This window comes from Entelurus aequoreus, linkage group LG03 (genome assembly GCF_033978785.1).
Source record: "Entelurus aequoreus isolate RoL-2023_Sb linkage group LG03, RoL_Eaeq_v1.1, whole genome shotgun sequence".
NCBI classification, from domain to species: domain Eukaryota; kingdom Metazoa; phylum Chordata; class Actinopteri; order Syngnathiformes; family Syngnathidae; genus Entelurus; species Entelurus aequoreus.
Window position 1 is genome coordinate 78,240,417 of NC_084733.1, and position 23,685 is coordinate 78,264,101.

A 23,685-nucleotide genomic window follows, 5' to 3' on the forward strand; every position below is an offset into this window, starting at 1 on the left:
AGCAGCTGGGGCAGTATTGCAGTCTCTCTGCCGCACTGTTGTGACCAAACGGGAGCTGAGCCAGAAGGCAAAGCTCTCGGTCTACCGAGCTATCTACATTCCTACTCTCACCTATGGTCATGAAGTGTGGGTAATGACCAAAAGAATAAGATCGCGGATACAAGCGGCCGAAATGAGTTTCCTCAGAAGGGTGGCTGGCATCTCCCTTAGAGATAGGGTGAGAAGTGCAGTCACCCGAGAGAGACTCGGAGTAGAGCCGCTGCTCCTTCGCTTGGAAAGGAGCCAGCTTAGGTGGTTCGGGCATCTCGTGCGGATGCCTCACGAGCGTCTCCCTAGGGAGGTCCTCGTTGCACGTCCCACTGGGAGGAGGCCCCGCGGCAGACCAAGGACCAGATGGGGGGATTACATCTCCTCTCTGGCCTGGGAACGCTTCGGGATTCCCCAGGAGGAAGTCGCAAATGTTGCTCTGGAGAGGGAAGTCTGGGGGTCTTTGCTGGAGCTGCTGTCCCCGCGACCCGATTCCGGATAAGCGGTTGAAGATGGATGGATGGATGGATATATATATATATATATATATATATATATATATATATATATATATATATATATATATATATATATATATATTTATATATATATATATATATATATATATATATATATATATGCATGTATATTCATATATTACTCATTGTTAAAAGCAACCCTGTGAGGGCAACCATAACTGCGATGTGGCCCTCAATGAAAACGAGTTTGACACCCCTGAGATGAACTGTAATAGCTTAGCTGAGCGCTTAAAGAGCCGAGCTGGCTAGCGAGCTTGACTGTCAGTCTGAGGGGGTTGTGCGATCGCCGGTTCGAGCCCGGGCATGTGTGGGGCACGACGGCCCAGGGGAACCACTGTTGCGTTGAGCCGAATGAGAGCGAGAGGTGTAAGTGAAACTGATGCCAGCTAGCTGTAACGCGATCGCTACATTTGGGGGCCACACACACGTGCGCTGCTTGTGTGCGGGTTTTTACCCCACAGAAAATTAAATAGGCAAAAATAAAAATATAAAATCATATTTCACATTAAACTCAGATAATACAATCATTTATTATTTATCATATGACATACATAAGTAAATATAATAATATGATAAATAATTTTATATATATATATATATACATATATATACTATATTGCCAAAAGTATTTGGCCACCTGCCTTGACTCACATATGAACTTGAAGTGCCATACCATTCCTAACCCATAGGGTTCAATATGATGTAGCTCTATCTTTTGCAGCTATTACAGCTTCAACTCTTCTGGGAAGGCTGTCCACAAGGTTGCGGAATGTTTTAATAGGAATTTTCCACCATACTTCCAAAAGCGCATTGGTGAGGTCACACACTGATGTTGGTCGAGAAGGCCTGGCTCACAGTCTCCGTTCTAATTCATCCCAAAGGTGTTCTATCGGGTTCAGGTCAGGACTCTGTGCAGGCCAGTCAAGTTGATCCATACCAGACTCTGTCTTCCATGTCTTTATGGACCTTGCTTTGTGCACTGGTGCACAGTAATGTTGGACGAGGAAGAGGCCCGCTCCAAACTGTTCCCACAAGGTTGGGAGCATGGAATTGTCCAAAATGTTTTGGTATCCTGGAGCATTCAAAGTTCCTTTCACTGGAACTAAGGGGCCAAGCCAAGCCCAACTCCTGAAAAACAACCCTACACCATAATTCCTCCTCCACCAAATTTCACACTCGCCACAATGCAGTCCGAAATGTACCGTTCCCCTGGCAACCTCCAAACCCAGACTCGTTCATCAGATTACCAGATAAAAAAGTGTGATTCATCACTCCGGAGAACGCGTCTCCGCTGCTCTAGAGTCCAGTGGCGACGTGCTTTACACCACTGCATCCCACGCTTTGCATTGGACTTGGTGATGTATGCCTTAGATGCAGCTGCTCGGCCATGGAAACCCATTCCATGAAGCTCTCCGCGTACCGTGCGTGGGCTAATTGGAAGGCATACTTGCCAACCTTGAGACCTCCGAATTCGGGAGATGGGGAGGAGTTGGTGGTAGCGGGGGTGTATATTGTAGCATCCCGGAAGAGTTAGTGCTGCAAGGGGTTCTGGGTATTTGTTCTGTTGTGTTTATTTTGTGTTACGGTGCAGATGTTCTCCCGAAATGTGTTTGTCATTCTTGTTTGGTGTGGGTTCACAGTGTGGCACATATTTGTAACAGTGTTAAAGTTACGGCCACCCTCAGTGTGACCTGTATGGCTGTTGACCAAACCCAGACTCGTTCATCAGATTACCAGATAAAAAAGTGTGATTCATCACTCCGGAGAACGCGTCTCCACTGCTCTAGAGTCCAGTGGCGACGTGCTTTACACCACTGCATCCCACGCTTTGCATTGGACTTGGTGATGTATGCCTTAGATGCCGCTGCTCGGCCATGGAAACCCATTCCATGAAGCTCTCCGCGTACCGTGCGTGGGCTAATTGGAAGGCATACTTGCCAACCTTGAGACCTCCGAATTCGGGAGATGGGGAGGAGTTGGTGGTAGCGGGGGTGTATATTGTAGCATCCCGGAAGAGTTAGTGCTGCAAGGGGTTCTGGGTATTTGTTCTGTTGTGTTTATTTTGTGTTACGGTGCAGATGTTCTCCCGAAATGTGTTTGTCATTCTTGTTTGGTGTGGGTTCACAGTGTGGCGCATATTTGTAACAGTGTTAAAGTTACGGCCACCCTCAGTGTGACCTGTATGGCTGTTGACCAAGTATGCTTTGCATTCACTTATGTGTGTGTAGAAGCTGCATATATTATGTGACTTGGCTGTTTGTACGGAGGAAAAGCGGACGCTAAAGGCAGTGCCTTTAAGGCACGCCCCCGATATTGTTGCCTGGGTGGAGATCGGGAGAAATTCGGGAGAAGGGTTGCCCCGGGAGATTTTCGGGAGGGGCACTGAAATTCGGGAGTCTCCCGGGAAAATCGGGAGGGTTGGCAAGTATGTTGGAAGGTCACATGAAGTTTGGAGCTCTGTAGCAACTGACTGTGCAGAAAGTCTTTGCACTATGCGCTTCAGCATCCGCTGATCCCTCTCTGACAGTTTACGTGGCCTACCACTTGTTGGCTGAGTTGCTGTTGTTCCCAAACTTTTCCATTTTCCGACAGTTGACTTTGGAATATTTAGGAGGGAGGAAATTTCACGAGTGGATTTGTTGCACAGGTGGCATCCTATGACAGTTCCACGCTGGAAATCACTGAGAGCGGCCTATTCTTTCACAAATGTTTGTAGAAACAGTCTCCATGCCTAAGTGCTTGATTTTATACACCTGTGGCCTGGCCAAGTGATTAGGACACCTGATTCTGATCATTTGGATGGGTTGGACAAATACTTTTGGCAATATAGTGTGTATTTAAAAAAATAAATACAAAAATTCTGGGAAACACTGACAAGACGGCGAGGGATTTTGCTGGAAGTGCACCATTTATGGCGTCCTCATTGTGCCTGAATTGTGCATGTGATTAGTGGAGCCCTCGTGCCGCTTCCTGCCAGGCGGACGTGGAAGTGGCAACTCGGCCTCCTTCGAGGGAGCGTCCGTCTGTCCCGGACGTCCATTGTCCTTCTCGCCGCGTGTGTCCGCGTCTGCACAAGTGGCGCTGACAGCTGCGACAAGGCAACATTTGGTTAGCGCCGCAGGTGCCGTTGGACAACGTGCATCATCTCTTATAGTCCCCCCCCCTCCCCAACATTGTCGCTGAAGTCCCGCCCTCACCAAGAATAACTTTGTGCTGACATTTGCCGCGGTGTCCCAATCCGATATTGATACTGGATATCCGCAATAAAAAAAAAAAGTATCGAATTACACGGGCCAGCATTAAAATGACCGATACGAGCCGTCCTGCAGCATGTTTACTTTTTTGCCGGTGACATCCGAATGTCCTCCGATAAGCACAAAGGGCTGTTCTTTTCTTCTATTTGGGTCATGTCATCCACAAAAGGCTATAGGCTACTGGCAGCTACACAACAGCGCAGCACACGATAGCACACAAGCTAGACCGGGGGTCGGCAACCCGCGGCTCTAGAGCCGCATGCGGCTCTTTAGCGCCGCCCTAGTGGCTCTCTGGAGATTTTTCAAAAATGTATGAAGAATGGAAAAAGATGAGGGGAAAAAATGTATTTTTTTGTTTTAGTATGGTTTCTGTAGGAGGAAAAACATGACACAAACCTCCCTAATTGTTATAAATCACACTGTTTATATTAAATATGCTTCACTCATTCGAGTATTTGGCGAGCGCCGTTTTTTCCTACTTATTTTGGCGGTCCTTGAACTCACCGTATAGTTTGTTTCCATGTATAAATTTCTCCGACTTTCTAGGACGTGTTTTATGCCACTTTTTCTATTTCATTTTGTCCACCACACTTTTAACGTTGGGCATGAGTGCACAAAGGTGAGTTTTGTTGATGTTATTGACTTGTGTGGAGTGCTAATCAGACATATTTAGTCACTGCGTGACTGCAAGCTAATCGATGCTAACATGCTATTTAGGCTAGCGATATGTACATATTGCATCATTATGCCTCATTTGTAGCTATATTTGAGGTCATTTAGTTTCCTTTAAGTCCTCTTAATTACATTTATATCTCATGACACATGTAATATGGCTTTTAATTTTTTGCGGCTCCAGACAGATTTTTTTTTGTATTTTTGGTCCAATATGGCTCTTTCAACATTTTGGGTTGCCGACCCCTGAGCTAGACATATGCAATATGTTTCCTTCATTAAGTGTAAAACAACACATCTGCCAAATTTAAACAAGTATCAATCAATCAATGTTTACTTATATAGCCCTAAATCACGAGTGTCTCAAAGGGCTGCACAAGCCACAACGACATCCTCCTACAAGGCAAGGAAAAACTCAACCCAATGGGACAATGAGAAACCTTGGAGAGGACCCCCCCTCTAGGGGCGACCGGTGCAATGGACGTCAAGTGGATCTAGCATACTATTGTGAGAGTCCAGTCCATAGTGGATCTAACATAATAGTGAGAGTCCAGTCCATAGTATCCAATACTTATAGTCGCGAGTCTCCGAGGCAGAAGCGTATTAGAAAGTATCCAGTAACGAACGTGTCCGCATCACTCGATATACTGCGTCATGAGATTAACCTCATGGATTATTGTGGCCATAAAAAAAAAAAAATTACTCGACTTCAGCTTGAAGACAGTTTAAATCCATTCCAGATGGTTAATAATAAATATGTTAGTGTTTTTCCATACATAACATTGTTCTCTGTTTGACTAATTTTACTCAATCAAACCTTCGGCCCTCACTACAAAATAATACAAGTATGTATGATTCCTGCTGATATCATATCGGCGCATTGTCGGTAATCGTCTAACAATTTCTTACATTCCAAAAAAAAAGTCCAGCTCTGCCCTTAATCCCAAGTTTTCCATTAAAAAATGTTTACTTTGATCTTGATGATTCCTACTGTGTTCACTTTTCTCAACTGGGTGAAACTATTAAAACACCAAAATCGAACAATTTTTTCGCATTGTAAAAAATGTCCGGTTATCCTGCAATTACATATCTACCAGCCCCAAAATGATGGTGTAATTAATTTTTTATAAAATTTTAATAAAACAAAAAATACCATTGAAATTAATTACTGTTTCAGATATGTTTTAAGTCAGGGGTGTCCAAAGTGCGGCCCGGCGGCCATTTGCGGCCCGCAGGTAATTTTTTAACGGCCCCGCGGCACATTCTAAAAATATGATTAAAAAAATTAAAAACATAAAAAGTGGAACAAAAAAGCAAACAGGTGAAATGTAACAAGAACATGTTGCAATTTTACTCTAATAACACAAAGCTGCCATGCAGGCTGTTTCTTTCTTTAAAAAATAATAATGAATCAAAATCAATGTCGTTATGAATTATTGACCTATTCAAAGCTCTAATTACGTCACATTAAATATTCCACTTTGGAATATTTTTTGGGGAAAATATTTTGTGTCTGCCATACAAAAAACTAAGCTGTTTTGTTTAAAGAAGGGCCTAAGACGAACAAACAAAAAACATAAACAACAACAAAAGTTATAATTGACGGATAGATCTGAAGTTGATCTTGAGACTATTGTGTTAAAAGTTAAAAAAAAAAGTATGATTTATTTTGTAATACTTTACTGAGCAATGCGCTCCCAACAGGTATAAAAGAAAGGGCATCTCTATCCTCCTTCAAAACCGCACTAAAAGTTCACCTCCAGGCAGCTACAACCCTAAACTAACACCCTCCCCGGATTGCTAATAATCAAATGTAAACAATCAAATGCAGATACTTTTTCTTATGCCTTCTGATCTCTCTCTCTCTTTCTCTCTCTCTCTCTCTCTCTCTCTCTCTCTCTCTCTCTCTCTCTCTCTCTCTCTCTCTCTCTCTCTCTCTCTCTCTCTCTCTCTCTCTCTCTCTCACTCTCTCTCTCTTTCTCTCTCTCTCTCTATATGTCCACTACTTGCTGTCCATATCCTAAAATAATGTAAATAATTCAATGTGATTATCTTGTGTGATGACTGTATTATGATGATAGTATATATGATAGTATATATCTGTATCATGAATCAATTTAAGTGGACCCCGACTTAAACAAGTTGAAAAACTTATTCGGGTGTTACCATTTAGTGGTCAATTGTACGGAATATGTACTTCACTGTGCAACCTACTAATAAAAGTCTCAATCAATCAATCAAGCAGGACACTTTTGAATCCCCAATAATTTTAGTGGGACTTTTTTTTTTAAGTGTCTATTTAAGTTGCTCAAAAATAATAATGAATTAATGTTGTCATGAGTTATGCTATGAACTCCAATTATTATATCATTTCAAATATTCCACTTTAAAATGTTATTGGGGGAAAATATTGCATATTTTGTTTTTTTTCCATAAAAAAACTGGGTTTTCTTTGACAAAAAGAGCATACAACTTAAATCTTGAAAAAACACTTTATATTGACAGATATACCTAATGTTGATCTGGAGATTTAGACCTTGAAAAATAATAATAATACTAAATAATGACACATTTTTAATTTTTTTTTTACCTAAACCCTTTGGGGTCCCCAGGATCAAGCCTGAGTGGAGGCCTGAATGTATATTTTTTCATACATATATTGTATTGTTTTTTAAAATAAAAAATATCAAAATGGCCCCGGCTTGCTTTGATATTTCAGTGTGCGGCCCTCAGTGGAAAAAGTTTGGACACCCCTGTTTTAAGTGATTCAAACTATAACAACATCAAAATATTCAGACTAACATTTTCCGACATTTATAAAAAAACAGCACTTTGCCCATAATTTCCCAAATTTCCTTTGATCTTAACAAACATTTACTTTTCTCAACCGGTTCAAACCATTCCGACACCAAAATTTGCCAATTTTTACACATTTAAAAAAATTCCCCGGTTTCCTGCAAATATTTTTAATTTTATTTTACTATAAACATTTTTTTCAAATCCCATTGAAATGAAATATTGTTTTCAACATTTCATAACCGATTCAAACTATAAAAACATCAAAACATTCAGACTAATATCAGAAAAAGTCCTACTCTGCCCATAATTCCTCAATTTCATGAAACAAATTCCCTTTGATCTTAACAATACTTACTATGTTCCCTTTTGTTAATCAATCAATCAATCAAAGTTTACTTATATAGCCCTATATCACGAGTGTCTCAAAGGGCTGCACAAGCCACAACGACATCCTCGGCTCAGATCCCACATCAGGGCAAGAAAAAAATCTCAACCCAATGGGATGACAATGAGAAACCTCGGAGGGGACCGCAGACGTGGATCTAGCACAGTGGTTCTTAACCTTGTTGGAGGTACCGAACCCCACCAGTTTCATGTGCGCATTCACCGAACCCTTCTTTAGTGAAAAATGTAATGTTGGTTTTTTTCAAATTCAAGACAAAGTTATACGTTTTTGGTAACACTTTAGTATGGGGAACATATTCTAAGTAACAAAGACTTAACCGGTTCAAACCATTCCAAGACCAATATTTACCCATTTTTCGAATTTCAAAAACTCCCCGTTTTACATGTTTTCCTGCAGAAAAAATTGTGGTGTAATTTTACAATTTAAAAAAATAATTTTAATTGTTTTTTTAAATTACATTTTTATTTAAAAATTCCCATTGAAATGGTTTACTGTTTCCAATATTTCTTAACAAATTCAAATTATAAGAACGTCAAAACATTCAGATGAACAATTTTACACTTTAAAAAAAAATCCCACAATTTCATGAAACAAATTCCCTATGATCTTAACAATACTTACTATGTTCCCTTTTGTTAACTGGTTTAAACCATTCCAACACCGACATTTCCCACTTTTTTTGCCCTCAGAAAATTCCTGGATTTCCTGGAATGGTATATTTTATAGGCCGAAAATGTTTCCACTGAAATTAAATGAATTTGGCTTAACTACCGAGCTAAAAGCCAGAGCTTTCAACCCGGTAACCAGCACTGCTCTTAAGATAGTGAGGTTTATCAACGTACACCTCCGTTACACTCTCTATTAAACTTCATTCTTGTCTGGTTCACGGCACCACTGTGGACTCGAACCTGGGTCATCCGTCATGAGAGACGAGCGGTCTTGCTTCCGATCTATCAACCCGGTAACCACCACTTCTCTTAAGGTAGTCAGGGAGTGAGGTTTTTCAACGTATACCTCCGTTACACTCACCACTAAACTTCACTCTTATCCGGGTCACGGCACCACAGTAACCCGCCTGGTTCAGTCCCTCCTTTTTTTGTTCCACCCAAGATTCGTACCTGGGTCATCCGGCATGAGAGAAGAGCGGACATGCCATTGATCTATCAACCCGGTAACCAGTACTGCTCCTAAGGTAGTCAGGGAGTGAGGTTTTATCAACGTACACCTCAATTACATTCACCACTACCGTTACTCTCTCCATTAAACTTCACTCTTATCTGGGTCACGGCACCACTGTGGACTCGAACCTGGGTCAACCATCATGAGAGACGACCGGTCTTGCTTCCGATCTATCAACCCGGTAACCAGCACTGCTCCTAAGGTAGTCAGGGAGTGAGGTTTTATCAACGTACACCTCAATTACATTCACCACTACCGTTACTCTCTCCATTAAACTTCACTCTTATCTGGGTCACGGCACCACTGTGGACTCGAACCTGGGTCAACCATCATGAGAGACGACCGGTCTTGCTTCCGATCTATCAACCCGGTAACCAGCACTGCTCCTAAGGTAGTCAGGGAGTGAGGTTTTATCAACGTACACCTCAATTACATTCACCACTACCGTTACTCTCTCCATTAAACTTCACTCTTATCTGGGTCACGGCACCACTGTGGACTCGAACCTGGGTCATCCATCATGAGAGACGACCGGTCTTGCTTCCGATCTATCAACCCGGTAACCAGCACTGCTCTTAAGGTAGTCAGGGAGTGAGGTTTATCAAAGTACACCTCCGTTACACTCTCCATTAAACTTCACTCTTATCTGGGTCACGGCACCACTGTGGACTCGAACCTGGGTCATCCGTCATGAGAGACGAGCGGTCTTGCTTCTGATCTATCAACCCGGTAACCACCACTGCTCTTAAGGTAGTCCAGTAGTGAGGTTTATCAACGTACACCTCCGTTACACTCACCACTAAACTTCACTCTTATCCGGGTCACGGCACCACTGTAACCCGCCTGGTTCAGTCCCTCCTTTTTTTGTTCCACCCAAGATTCGTACCTGGGTCATCCGGCATGAGAGAAGAGCGGACATGCCATTGATCTATCAACCCGGTAACCAGCACTGCTCCTAAGGTAGTCAGGGAGTGAGGTTTTATCAACGTACACCTCAATTACATTCATCACTACCGTTACTCTCTCCATTAAACTTCACTCTTATCTGGGTCACGGCACCACTGTGGACTCGAACCTGGGTCATCCATCATGAGAGACGACCGGTCTTGCTTCCGATCTATCAACCCGGTAACCAGCACTGCTCTTAAGGTAGTCAGGGAGTGAGGTTTATCAACGTACACCTCCGTTACACTCTCCATTAAACTTCACTCTTATCTGGGTCACGGCACCACTGTGGACTCGAACCTGGGTCATCCGTCATGAGAGACGAGCGGTCTTGCTTCCGATCCATCAACCCGGTAACCAACACTGCTCTTAAGGTAGTCCAGTAGTGAGGTTTATCAACGTACACCTCCATTACACTCACCACTAAACTTCACTCTTATCCGGGTCACGGCACCACTGTAACCCGCCTGGTTCAGTCCCTGCTTTTTATTTTACGCCCAGGACTCAAACCTGGGTCATCCGGCATGATGCCTCTGATCTATCAACCCGGTAAAGTTGTCAGAGAGTAAGGTTTACCAACGTACACGTGGCTGGCCTCCATTACACTCACCCCCTTAAACCTCACTCTCATCCGGGTCACGGCATCACTGTGAACTCGAACCTGGGTCGTCCGGCATGAGAGATGAGCGTATTAGCTACCGAGCTACCAACTGTCAGGGAGTGAGGCTTACCGAAGTACAAAACCCAAAACCAGTGAAGTTGGCACGTTGTGTAAATGGTAAATAAAAACAGAATACAATGATTTGCAAATCTTTTTCAACTTATATTCAGTTGAATAGACTGCAAAGACAAGATACTTAACGTTCGAACTGGAAAACGTTATTTTTTGCAAATATTAGCTCATTTGGAATTTTATGCCTGCGACATGTTTAAAAAAAGCTGGCACAAGTGGCAAAAAAGACTGAGAAAGTTGAGGAATGCTCATCAAACACTTATTTGGAACATCCCACAGGTGAACAGGCTAATTGGGAACAGGTGGGTGCCATGATTGGGTATAAAAGCAGCTTCCATGAAATGCTCAGTCATTCATAAACAAGGATGGGGCGAGGGTTACCACTTTGTGAACAAATGCGTCAGCAAATTGTCCAACAGTTTAAGAACAACATTTCCCAACGAGCTATATGCAAGGAATTTAGGGATTTGACCATCTATGGTCCGTAATATCCTCAAAAGGTTCAGAGAATCTGGAGAAATCACTGTACATAAGTGATTATATCATGGACCTTCGATCCCTCAGGCGGTACTGCATCAAAAAGTGACATCGGTGTGTAAAGGATATCACCACATGGGCTCAGGAACACTTCAGAAAACCACTGTCAGTAACTACAGTTCGTCGCTACATCTGTAAGTGCAAGTTAAAACTCTACTATGCAAAGCAAAAGCCATTTATCAACAACACCCAGAAACGCCGCCGGCTTCGCTGGGCCCGAGCTCCTCTAAGATGGACTGATGCAAAGTGGAAAAGTGTTCTGTGGTCTGACGAGTCCACAGTAAACTGCCTGGTTCAGTCCCTGCTTTTTATGACACGCCCAGGACTCAGACCTGATGCGAGTTAGCGGGCGAACAAATGCCGACGTGGACTCAATTGAAGAAAGTGTGTGATTGGGTATGTCTGTGAGCAGAGCGGTGGATCGGTGTGGAGAGGGCGGGGCAGCGGAACAGAGGTGCACATGATGGGACACATTCAGACAAGCAGAGTGTGTGTTCACTTTCACAGCGAGCACACACTCACACAAACACACACACACACACACACACACACACACACACACACACACACACACACACACACACACACACACACACATACACGGCCGTCGCGCTTTGTCGCCTCACCTGTAGATGCTGCGCTATGTTAGCCACACCTGAGGGCTGTACCTAATGTGACTGAGAGGTTGACTGATATTATAATACAAGTTTTTTATATTGGTAGTTATTGGTATTTTTTTTTAAAGGATAAATAAGAATTTTTTTTTCAAATGTAACCTTCCTCTGATTGTAATCCCCTCAGCTATCAAGGCAGAAAGAAAATGTCAACACAAGTGTGGAAAACACTCAAACAATGTCACGTTGAACACTTAACAACAAGCTCTTAAAATGAAGGTGTAAAAATAAGGAATAAGTAAGAAATCAATCAATCAATCATCAATCAATGTTTATTTATACAGCCCTAAATCACAAGTGTCTCAAAGGGCTGTACAAGCCACAACGACATCCTCGGTACAGAGCCCACACACTGCTTAATAAAGTGTAAAAAAAATATTGCAGAGTGAAAATGTAAACATAGAGAAACCTGAGTAGAACTATTTTCTGCAGGTTTCGTGCCAGGAAGTTACGGCTGTGCTCTAAAGGGTGAGCACGACTTTATTAAGTATCGTGTTGTATTGTGCTCTAATTTCTTATTGTGATTTTTCTCAATACATTTTATCAATTTTTTAAAAAACACGTTTTTAGGCCAACAGTGCACATACGAGTCATACGTCAGCAGTCAAGTGGAACTTTTCTAACCTTTAACCTGTTTTTGAAAGGTTTTATTATAATTGATATCGCAAACAATAGATCATGAGAATTGTGTTGGATTGAGAAGCGATACTAAATCACATCGTCACCCCAAGAGCTGGAATTGAATCGAATCTTGAGATGACCAAAGATTTCCCACTTTTTTTGCTGTATAACTGTGAAAATGGTAAATAAAAACAGAATACAATGATTTGCAAATCCTTTTCAACTTATATTCAATTGAATAGACTGCAAAGACAAGATACTTAACGTTCGAAATGGAAAACGTTGTTATTTTTTTTTGCAAATATTAGCTCATTTGGAATTTGATGCCTGCAACATGTTTTAAAGCTGGCACAAGTGGCAAAAAAGACTGAGACTGGTGGACAGGCTAATTGGGAACAGGTGGGTGCCATGATTGGGTATAAAAGCAGCTTCCATGAAATGCTCAGTCATTCACAAATAAGGATGGGGCGAGGGTCACCACTTTGTGAACAAATGCGTGAGCAAATTGTTGAACAGTTTAAGAACAACATTTCTCAACCAGCTATTGCAAGGAATTTAGGGATTTCACCATCTACCGTCCGTAATATCATCAAAAGGTTCAGAGAATCTGGAGAAATCACTGCACGTAAGCAGCTAAGCCCGTGACATTGGATCCCTCAGGCTGTACCGCATCAAAAAGTGATTTCAGTGTGTAAAGGATATCACCACATGGGCTCAGGAACACTTCAGAAACCCACTGTCAGTAACTACGGTTCGTCGCTACATCTGTAAGTGCAAGTTAAAACTCTCCTATGCAAGGCGAAAACCGTTTATCAACAACACCCAGAAACTCAGCCGGCTTCGCTGGGCCAGAGCTCATCTTAGATGGACTGATGCAATGTGGAAAAGTGTTCTGTGGTCTGACGAGTCCACATTTCACATTGTTTTTGGTAACTGTGGACGTCGTGTCCTCCGGACCAAAGAGGAAAAGAACCATCCGGATTGTTATAAGCGCAAAGTTGAAAAGCCAGAATCTGTGATGGTATGGGGGTGTATTAGTGCCCAAGACATGGGTAACTTACACATCTGTGAAGGCGCCATTAATGCTGAAAGGTACATACAGGTTTTGGAGCAACATATGTTGCCATCCAAGCAACGTTACCATGGACGCCCCTGCTTATTTCAGCAAGACAATGCCAAGCCACGTGTTACATCAACGTGGCTTCATAGTAAAAGAGTGCGGGTACTAAACTGGCCTGCCTGTAGTCCAGACCTGTCTCCCATTGAAAATGTGTGGCGCATTATGAAGCCTAAAATACCACAACGGAGACCCCCGGACTGTTGAACAACTTAAAGGCCTACTGAAACCCACTACTACCGACCACGCAGTCTGATAGTTTATATATTAATGATGAAATCTTAACATTGCAACACATGCCAATACGGCCGGGTTAACTTATAAAGTGCAATTTTAAACTTCCCAGGAAACTTCCGCTTGAAAACGTCGCGGTATGATGACGTATGCGCGTGACGTCACGAGGGCAAGGGAAGTGTTTGGACCCAATTCAAATAGCTCTGTTTTCTTCGACAAAATTCCACAGTATTCTGGACATCTGTGTTGGTGAATCTTTTGCAATTTGTTTAATGGACAATGGAGACTGCAAATAAGAAAGTTGTAGGTGTGATCGGTGGAGCGGCGGACTACAGCAACACCAACACCAGGAGGTTGTGTTGTGTTTTGAGCAGGATAGCAGACGCGCTACCGTGAGTACGCCCGCCGCCGCATCTAAGTTAGCTTCTGTTTTTTTAGCTTCGCCAAGCTGAATATTATTAATCGTGTATTTACATGTTCATGGTTTAATAGTATTTTTGATCTTCTGTCTATCCATCCAGTCAGGTTTTTTTAAATTTAGTTTCTATCTGCATTTGAGACTGCTATGCTATCACGTTGGCTACGTTGCTAGGTTAGCTTCTATTTTTTTAGCTTCGAAAAGCTGAATATTATTAATCGTGTATTTACATGTTCATGGTTTAATAGTATTTTTGATCTTCTGTCTATCCATCCAGTCAGGTTTTTTTTAATGTAGTTTCTATCTGCATTTCAGACTGCTATGCTATCACGTTGGCTATGTTGCTAGGTTAGCTTCTATTTTTTTAGCTTCGCAAAGCTGAATATTATTAATCGTGTATTTACATGTTCAGTCACTGTGAATGTCCATTTCGCGTTCTCGACTCTCATTTTCAAGAGGATATAGTATCTGAGGTGGTTTAAAATACAAATCTGTGATCTACAATAGAAAAAGGAGAGAGTGTGGAATCCAATGAGCCAGCTTGTACCAAAGTTACGGTCAGAGCGAAAAAAGATACGTCCATCACTGCCTCTCAAGTCCTTCACTGTAACGTTCCTCATCTACGAATCTTTCATCCTCGCTCAAATTAATGGGGTAATCGTCACTTTCTCGGTCCGAATCTCTCTCGCTCCATTGTAAACAATGGGGAATTGTGAGGAATACTAGCTCCTGTGACGTCACGCTACTTCCGGTACAGGCAAGGCTTTTTTTTATCAGCGAGCAAAAGTTGCGAACTTTATCGTCAATTTTCTCTACTAAATCCTTTCAGCAAAAATATGGCAATATCGCGAAATGATCAAGTATGACACATAGAATGGATCTGCTATTCCCGTTTAAATAAAACAATTTCATTTCAGTAGGCCTTTAAGCTGTACATCAAGCAAGAATGGGAAATAATTCCACCTGAGAAGCTTAAAAAATGTGTCTCCTCAGTTCCCAAACGTTTACTGAGTGTTGTTAAAAGGAAAGGCCATGTAACACAGTGGTGGACATGCCCTTTCCCAACTACTTTAGCACGTGTTGCAGCGATTGAATTCTAAGTGAATTATTATTTGCAAAAAAAGAAAAAAAGTTTATGAGTTTGAACATCAAATATGTTGTCTTTGTAGCATATTCAACCGAATATGGGTTGAAAAGGATTTGCAAATCATTGTATTCCGTTTATATTTACATCTAACACAATTTCCCAACTCATATGGAAACGGGGTTTGTAGAACAAATCTAATGAACTGACGTGTACCCTTTGATGACGGCGGTTTAAACCCTCAAACTTTACCATCCCTTTGACTTCGTGAAGACTTTTTCACTGCAATAATGAATTTCTTATTGACAGTGCAGCAGTCATCAAACGATCTGGCAAAAACACAACAAAGGGAGACTTTAATCTTTTTTATTTTGCCTTTGGCCATCTTGGGGGTGTTCATGAAGACACCATCTTTATTCATCAAGTAGTAGCTGGCACACCCTCGATGTGTGTGTGTGTGTGTGTGTGTGTGTGTGTGTGTTGCCTTCACGGGGCGGTCAGAGGTCTGCCCGGGCGCTCCTCCAGGTGCGAGCGCTGCCCCCTGCAGGCCACAGGAAGGTAGGGAAAAAAAAGAGAGAGAAACGGTTCCAGAGTAAAAACCGGTTCTGCAGACATTTTGGAACAAGTTCAGACAGGTCAGTAAGCGGCGTTTGCCGAGGGGGGGGGAAAGTGTTCTTACGTAAATCTTCGCCCTGATCTTTTTACAGAAGCCTGTTTTTTTTTGTTTTAAAAAAAGAAACACTAGCATCAGAAGAACTTGGTAGCGTAGCATCCTTTGAGCTTTTTCTGCCGCCTGCAGAGAAAAAGAATCATTTGCTTGATTACACGCATGAATAAAAGATCACACACGCACACAGCTTTTATTTCTTCATTGTTCTCAATTTGCCTCAAATTGTGGATTCAAACAAGCTGCAGCTGTGTGTTGTGTGTGTGTGCGTGTGTGTGTGTGTGTGTGTGTGTGTGTGTGCATGCGGTATATTGGTGCGTAATTAGCAGCATCCCACTTTCAATTACCACTGCTTCCGTCCTCTCTCAATTTGGGGTCAGCCTCCTCCTACATGACCGCCGCTCTGATCAAAGCACCGAGTCGGCACTTTGACCTATTTGACATGACTCTGGTTCAGCAAACTATGTGTGTGCGTGTGTGTGTGTGTGTGTGTGTGTGTGTGTGTATGCCATGATTGGCTCCAACATCAGAACACTTTAAAGCAGGGTTCCCCAAACTTTTTGACCCAGGGGCTTCATTGGGTTAAAAAAATTTGGCCATACATATATATGGCCACATATATATATATATATATATATATATATATATATATATATATATATATATATATATATATATATATATATATATATATATATATATATATATATATATATATTCTGGCTCATTGCAGATATATATATATATATATATATATATATATATATATATATATATATATATATATATATATATATATATATATATATATATATATATATATATATATATATACAATATATATATATATACATCTATATATATATATATATATATACTGGCTCATTGCAGATTCCCCGACACTGCGGCGCGGTCGTTATTATGTCACGTTATCGATGGGAAAGTGCATTTTTAGACACTATGATTTGCCTGAGCGGCTAGGAGACCCGAGAGTAACAAGCGGTAGAAAATGGATTGATGGATGGGCCAGAAAGGATGGATGAAAATATTATAATAAAAATAAAAAATATTTTTTTTACTCGGGACTACCCGCGGGCTGGATTTTGGACGCTTGGGGACCCCAGGGATAGATAAAAAAAATTATAATAAAAACAAAAACGTTTTATTTATTTTTTTTATTATAAAAAAGTTTTATATATATATATATATATATATATATATATATATATATATATATATATATATATATATATATATATATATATATATATATATATATATATATATAATTTTTTTTTTATTCTATATTTTTTAATCTATCCCAGGAGTCCCCAACAATTTTTTATATTTTTTTGTTTTACTCTGGATTACCCGCGGGCCAGATTTTGGACGCTGGCGGGCTGGATTTTGGACGCTGGCGGGCTGGATTTTGCCCGCGGAACGCAGTTTGTGGACCCCTGGGATACATTAAAAAAATTATAATAATTAAAATAAAATAAAAAATAGAAAAATATTATTATATATATATATATATACATTTTTTTTTTTACTCTGGACCACCCGCGGGCCGCATTTTGGACACTGGCGGGCCGGATCTGGCTTGTGGGCCAGAGTTTGGGCACCACTGGGATAGATTAAAAAATGTATAATTAGAAAATATAAAATAAATTTTACTCGGGACGACGCACGGGCCGGATTTTGGACGCTGGCTGGCCATAGCTGGCCCGTGGGCCGTAGTTTGGGGACTCCTGGGATAGGTTAAAAAGATAATAATTAAACAAAAAAGAATAAAGCTTTTTTTTATTTTATTTTTTTACTCGGGACTACCCGAGGGCTGGATTATGGACGCTGGCGGGCCGTAGTTTGGGCACCCTTGCTCTAAAGCTATTTTATCAGAAGAAAAATAACACGTGTGGCTAACTGTGTAGAAATTAGCTACAAAGTGACTGTGGACATTGGTTCGTGTGTGTGTGTGTGTGTGTGTGTGTGTGTGTGTGTGTGTGTGTGTGTGTGTGTGTGTGTGTGTGTGTGTGTGTGTGTGTGTGTGTGTGGGTGTGTGTGTGTCAGCTGTGCACTGATTCTCTGTGGATTCACACTGGCTGCCTGTTCTAGAACCAGGGTCCTGCTCAAGTGGGTCAACAACACCCGTTCTGTACTCGTCTGATGTGGAATTAATAGTGATTAGGGTTGGGAGATGTGACTGTAAAATATATCACGATATCAGTATTTTATATTAGTCGATATGGATAATTGTTCATATTTTTATGACCCATGGAAAATAAGGACCAGGAGTAAAATATATGAAAATATAAACCGTGAAATGTAACCTTCCTCTGATTATAATCCCCTCAGCTATCAAGGCAGAAAGGAAATGTCAACACAAGCATGGACAACACTCAAACTGTAAACAAAGTTGTGAAATCACATTGAACACTTAACAATTAGCTCTTAAAATGAAGGTACAAAAATAAGGACTATGTTATAAATGCTTATTAAAGTGTAAGAAAATAGTGAAAATGTAAACATATTGAGAAGAACTATTTTCTGCAGGTTGAGTGCCAGGAAGTTACAGCTGTGCTGTAAAGGGTGAGCGCAAAAAAAATTTGTCAAACCTTTTCATGGACGCATTTTTTTATTGATATCGTTTACGTGTCTGTTGTGATACAGTATATACTGAAATGATATTGTTTTATTGCCTCGCCCTAATACGTTAGTTAGGTTACGTTGGATTCATGGTTGTCATAAACGGTCGGAGGATGCCCTGTGGGATACATTGTGCTTGTCTACGGCCGGGCTGAGTTATATGAATGGAAATACTCACGCTGTGTGTCTTGAATGGTCAGTACACTTTAAGAAGTATACTGTGTGTACTTAGTTCTAGAGTGTTTTTTTAATAATTTCATACAGAACCAAATCCATTACTGTTGTTTTACACTTACACAATATTTAACCACTTATTCTCCTTCTTTTCTCTTTTTACTTGTCCTAAACTATACTTTTTCTCCTTTTTATTCTTTTTCATCATCAACCAACATTTTTACATTCCAATAACTTTTTCCTCTTACTTCTCGATTGTGTGTGTGTGTGTATATATATATATATATATGTATATATATATATATATATATATATATATATATATATATATATATATATATATATATATATATATATATATATATATATATATATATATATATATATATATATATATATATATATATATATATATATATACATATATATATATATATATATATATATATATATATATATATATATATATATATATATATATATGTGTATGTATACACACACACACCTTGGTCGCTCTCAAAAACATTAACAACCATGTTGCTAATCTGACATCGTAGTTTGCTAGCTACATCTGCGTTAGCTATCTCACACGACTGGCGATTTTGAAACAGGAAAAACAACATTTTAAACATGGCTAAAGTACATTTTGAAAGTAGATTAGCTGTCTAATCATTCATGAAATGATTTAAATTGCATTGGAGTCCGTTTGCTAGCTACATCCGCGTTAGCTAGCTCATATGACTGGCGATTTTGAAATAAGAACAACAACATTCTAAACATGGCTGAAGTATATTTAAATAAATAAAATAAGCCAAACCTCATTCTAAAAATGGCTTGAGGACATTTTTAAAGTACATTAGTTGTGTAATAATTTTTGAAATGATTTAAATTGCATTGAAGTCCTGTTTGCTAGCTCATATGACTCGCCATTTTCAAATAAGAAAAACCTCATTCTAAAAATGGCTTGAGGACATTTTTAAAGTACATTAGCTGTGTAACCATTTGTGAAATGATTTAAATTGTATTGAAGTCCTGTTTGCTAGCTACATCCGCGTTAGCTAGCTCATATGACTCGCAACTTTGAAATAAGGAAAAACATCATTCTAAAAATGGCTGTAGGACATTTTTAAAGTAGTCTACTTGTCTAAACATTCATGAAATGTTGTTAATTTCGAGTTTGTTTGCTGCCAGTCTAACATATTAGTTTGCTAGCTATTAGCTCGTCCATGTGACGAGCCATTTTTAAAATCAAAACAACATTCAGAGCATGGCTACATTTAAATGCAGTGGAGAAAGAATTAATACCTGATGAAACCCAATTGTCATTGCTGTGAAAATCAACAATGTTTAAAATTAGTTACATTTATGTGCTTAAGTGTAATCGGGACCACTCTTTGTCTCAACACACCACTTGGTACTTAGACCTTTCCTTAATGCTAAAGGAGAATTGGCATAGCACTTGCTTGACGTGAACGCAAAGGACTAAGACAAGGAGCAAGGGGGAGAATTGTGCACCAGTGAAGTGAAATGTGAAATGGAGACAGGTACTAGCAAACATCTCATAAAAAAGGTCTTGTCTCTTGTTTGTTTCAGGTGATGTCGATAAAGTTTGCGGTCCTCCAAAAGTGAGAAGACGGCGCTGGAGTTGTTCAAGAGTCTTCATTGTGAGTCTCCGACCTTAAAAAGCACATTTGTGTCGGTTGTTGAACGTCTGCGAGCTTGTTTCGGCTGGTGCGAGCGCGGTTAGCCAGGGTGTTGCTGACCGCCATGCCCACTCCGGACACTTTGAGTACGCTAGTGAGCTGAGCTCTCAATGGCTGCTTTCAGCGCGAGCGGGGAAGAAAGGGAGCTTTCTAAGACGCTAGCAGGCACGGCTCCAGAAAGCTCTCAGGATCCACAGAACACCTTTTAATGGACTCCCCCGGTGCACTCATAAAGATGGTATCAGGAGTCGACTGGTAACACAAGCAGAGCGTGTATGAAAAGTAGCAAGGGCAAAGGTTGGACAAAAGACTGATGCCGCCATATGGCTAATCCTGCCTTTAAGAATATTCATGAAGGCGTGCCATGGTGGCCGTGAGCCGTGTGGCTGCCGGGTCAACAAGTGGCCACGCACAGATGAGGTCCGGGGTTGGGTTACGACCGCTAATCTGCTGGTCAGGGTCGCGTTTCAAAGATGTGATTTATGGCGCGAGTCTTTTGCCTTGTGTGGGCAAACAAGACAATGTTGCCAACCAGGAAGACGTCTTCTCTCCAGACACGGGTTGTTGCCCTAAGGTCCACTCTCAAAGGTCTGAGAATTAACTCTCATGGGTGTTGTAGAAGTGCACTACATCATAATTAGAGATGTCCGATAATGGCTTTTTTACCGATATCCGATATTGTCCAACTCTTAATTACCGATACCGACATCAACCGATACCGATATATACAGTCGTGGAATTAACACATTATTATGCCTAATTTTGTTGTGATGCCCCGCTGGATGCATTAAACAATGTAACAAAGTTTTCCAAAATAAATCAACTCAAGTTATGGAAAAAAATGCCAACTTGGCACTGCCTTATTTATTATTGAAGTCACAGAGTGCATTCTTTTTTTTAACATGCCTCAAAACAATAACAGTGCAATACTTTTTCATAACATGGTCACTACTGTCTAGTTTCTCTTGTTATATTCTTATTTTACTGTTATATTTTTATTCTCATTGTTGCTTTTTATTTTTATTCTTATATATATCTTATATTGTAGCGTCCCGGAAGAGTTAGTACTACAAGGGATTCTGGGTATTTGTTCTGTTGTGTTTATGTTGTGTTACGGTGCGGATGTTCTTCCGATATGTGTTTGTCATTCTTGTTTGGTGTGGGTTCACAGTGTGGCGCATATTTGTAACAGTTTTAAAGTTGTTTAAACGGTCACCCTCAGTGTGACCTGTATGGCTGTTGACCAAGTATGTCTTGCATCAATTCGAGTAAAGCCGGTAGATATTATGTGACTGGGATGGCATGCACGTAAAGGAAGTGCCTTAAAGGTTTATTGTCTCTCTGTACCTCTCCCTACGGCCGTGTACACAGCGGCATTCAAAAACATAATACATTTTACTTTTAAAAACCGATACCGATAGTAACGAAACCGATACTGATAAATTCCGATATTACATTTTAAAGCATTTATCAGCCGATAATATCGGCAGTCCGATATTATCGGACATCCGTAATCATAATAATAATCTTTAATGGAATACTTGCATAAGTATACAGTCATACCTCAACAAGCTCGGTCGTGGAACCAGTTTGTTTCCTTTGCATTTCTTTCTCCGTCCCCGTGGTTCAAGGACAGGGTTGAAAAAGTACCAAAAATATACGCTTGCAACATAGAGCATAAGAAAAAGCCGGGAGACAGTTCGTATCTCAAAGAACTCGTAAATTGAGGTATCACTTTACTGTTTGGACTGTGTACTTGGTTCCTGGGTATTGTGCTGCTGTCTCAAATCCTGTACTGTCGTTGTGCACTTTTCGGAAACGATGATCTCAATATTTATCCTCTTCTTCTCCCTCTCCGTTTTTGTAATTGTGAATCACATCGACGCAGTTAGTCCCTCATTGTCCCCACTGTCGGGTTAGAAGGAACTGCGTCGTTTTCTCCACAACTCTAAGCCAAGCACGTTTTTCTAAGTATCCTCCAGGTCCACCATGGATGTTCCCAAATGGGGTTACTCAAAAAGTCTGAACTGTACAATCTGGCTCTATGGTTACGGAAAATGGAGGATCCCCGGTTCAGATCCCGGACAAGCCCCCATTTGTCATAACCTTTGAGCCAGGTCATGACAACCCAAAAGCGCTCTGGGCCCGCCCCGGGATTGTTTGGGTACATTTCGGACACTTTTGAAGGACTGGGACTCTCCCCTAACCCGGACAGCTTTAGGCCAGTTGGCCTCTCAGTTGAAAGTCTCTTGACGTACACTCTGTTGTGTCTGGAGCGCCCAATTGGGAGGCTTTTGTGCTATCCATCCATCCATCAATCTTCTTCCGCTTATCCGAGGTCGGGTACGGGGGCAGCAGCCTAAGTAGGGAAGCCCAGACTACCCTCTCCCCAGCCACTTCGTCCAGCTCCTCCCGGGGGATCCCGAGGCGTTCCCAGGCCAGCCGGGAGACATAGTCTTCTTGAGCAAAATGAAATCCACCATTGGCTTTCAAGGCCTGTCACGGTTTTACCGCTGCCTTTGGCGTTATCCAGTGGGAACCACTGGAAGGTGACAGTCGGACTTTACCCCCACTTTCCTTTTAGGGATAAATCGGTTTTAATAATAACAATAAATGTAATTCTTTATGCACTTTTCATCTAACAATATCTCACAGTGCTACTAAGTTAAAAAGTTAAAAACATGGTGGGGGAGGTAAACAAGGTTAAAAATCAGTCCAGGCTCTGCATAGCCCTCAGCTGGAATGAGAGGCTGCTCCATAGGTGTCGTGTGGCCGAGCAGAAAGCTCGGTCTCCCATGGTGGAGAGCCTGGTGCTGGGTATTTGGAGGATCAGGGCGTTTGTGGATCAGAGGGTGCGGGTGGTGGACTGTAGTCTGATGAGTTGTTGAAGGTAAGTAGGCGCGTGTCCATGGATGCATTTATGAGTGAGTAGCAGGATTTTGTAGCTGATCCAGGACGGGACAGGGCGCTGTTTTGGGTGTATGGCAGCTTAGCCTTGAGGAAATGAAGGGATGGAACAATTGTTATGCTACTGGGACGGAATCTTGAAATATTGCGTTGAAAGTTTGGGACAACTTGGGAGCCCTTTAAGACCTTTAGGGGGAAGATGGTCCCTTTTGGGGTACTTTGGGACTTTCAGGACAGTCAGTCATTTCCTGAGCCCACAGTTTGACCCCAGTACTGTTGGGGCCAATTGGCGCCCCTTGCATCCTGGTACTGCTGTTGTGTAACGGACGTCTGAAGAGTTCGTGCTTGACGT

At 41.2% G+C, this 23,685-nt stretch overlaps 1 protein-coding gene across 1 annotated transcript in view; it reads left to right on the plus strand.

The window, feature by feature from the left end:
• The window catches only part of LOC133646903 (transcription factor SOX-6-like), a 281,000-nt gene that overhangs the window by 44,559 nt on the left and 212,756 nt on the right, over positions 1 to 23,685 (plus strand). The window contains 1 exon segment of the mRNA XM_062042819.1: positions 20,317 to 20,387. The gene's annotated coding sequence lies outside the window, so the exon portion shown is untranslated.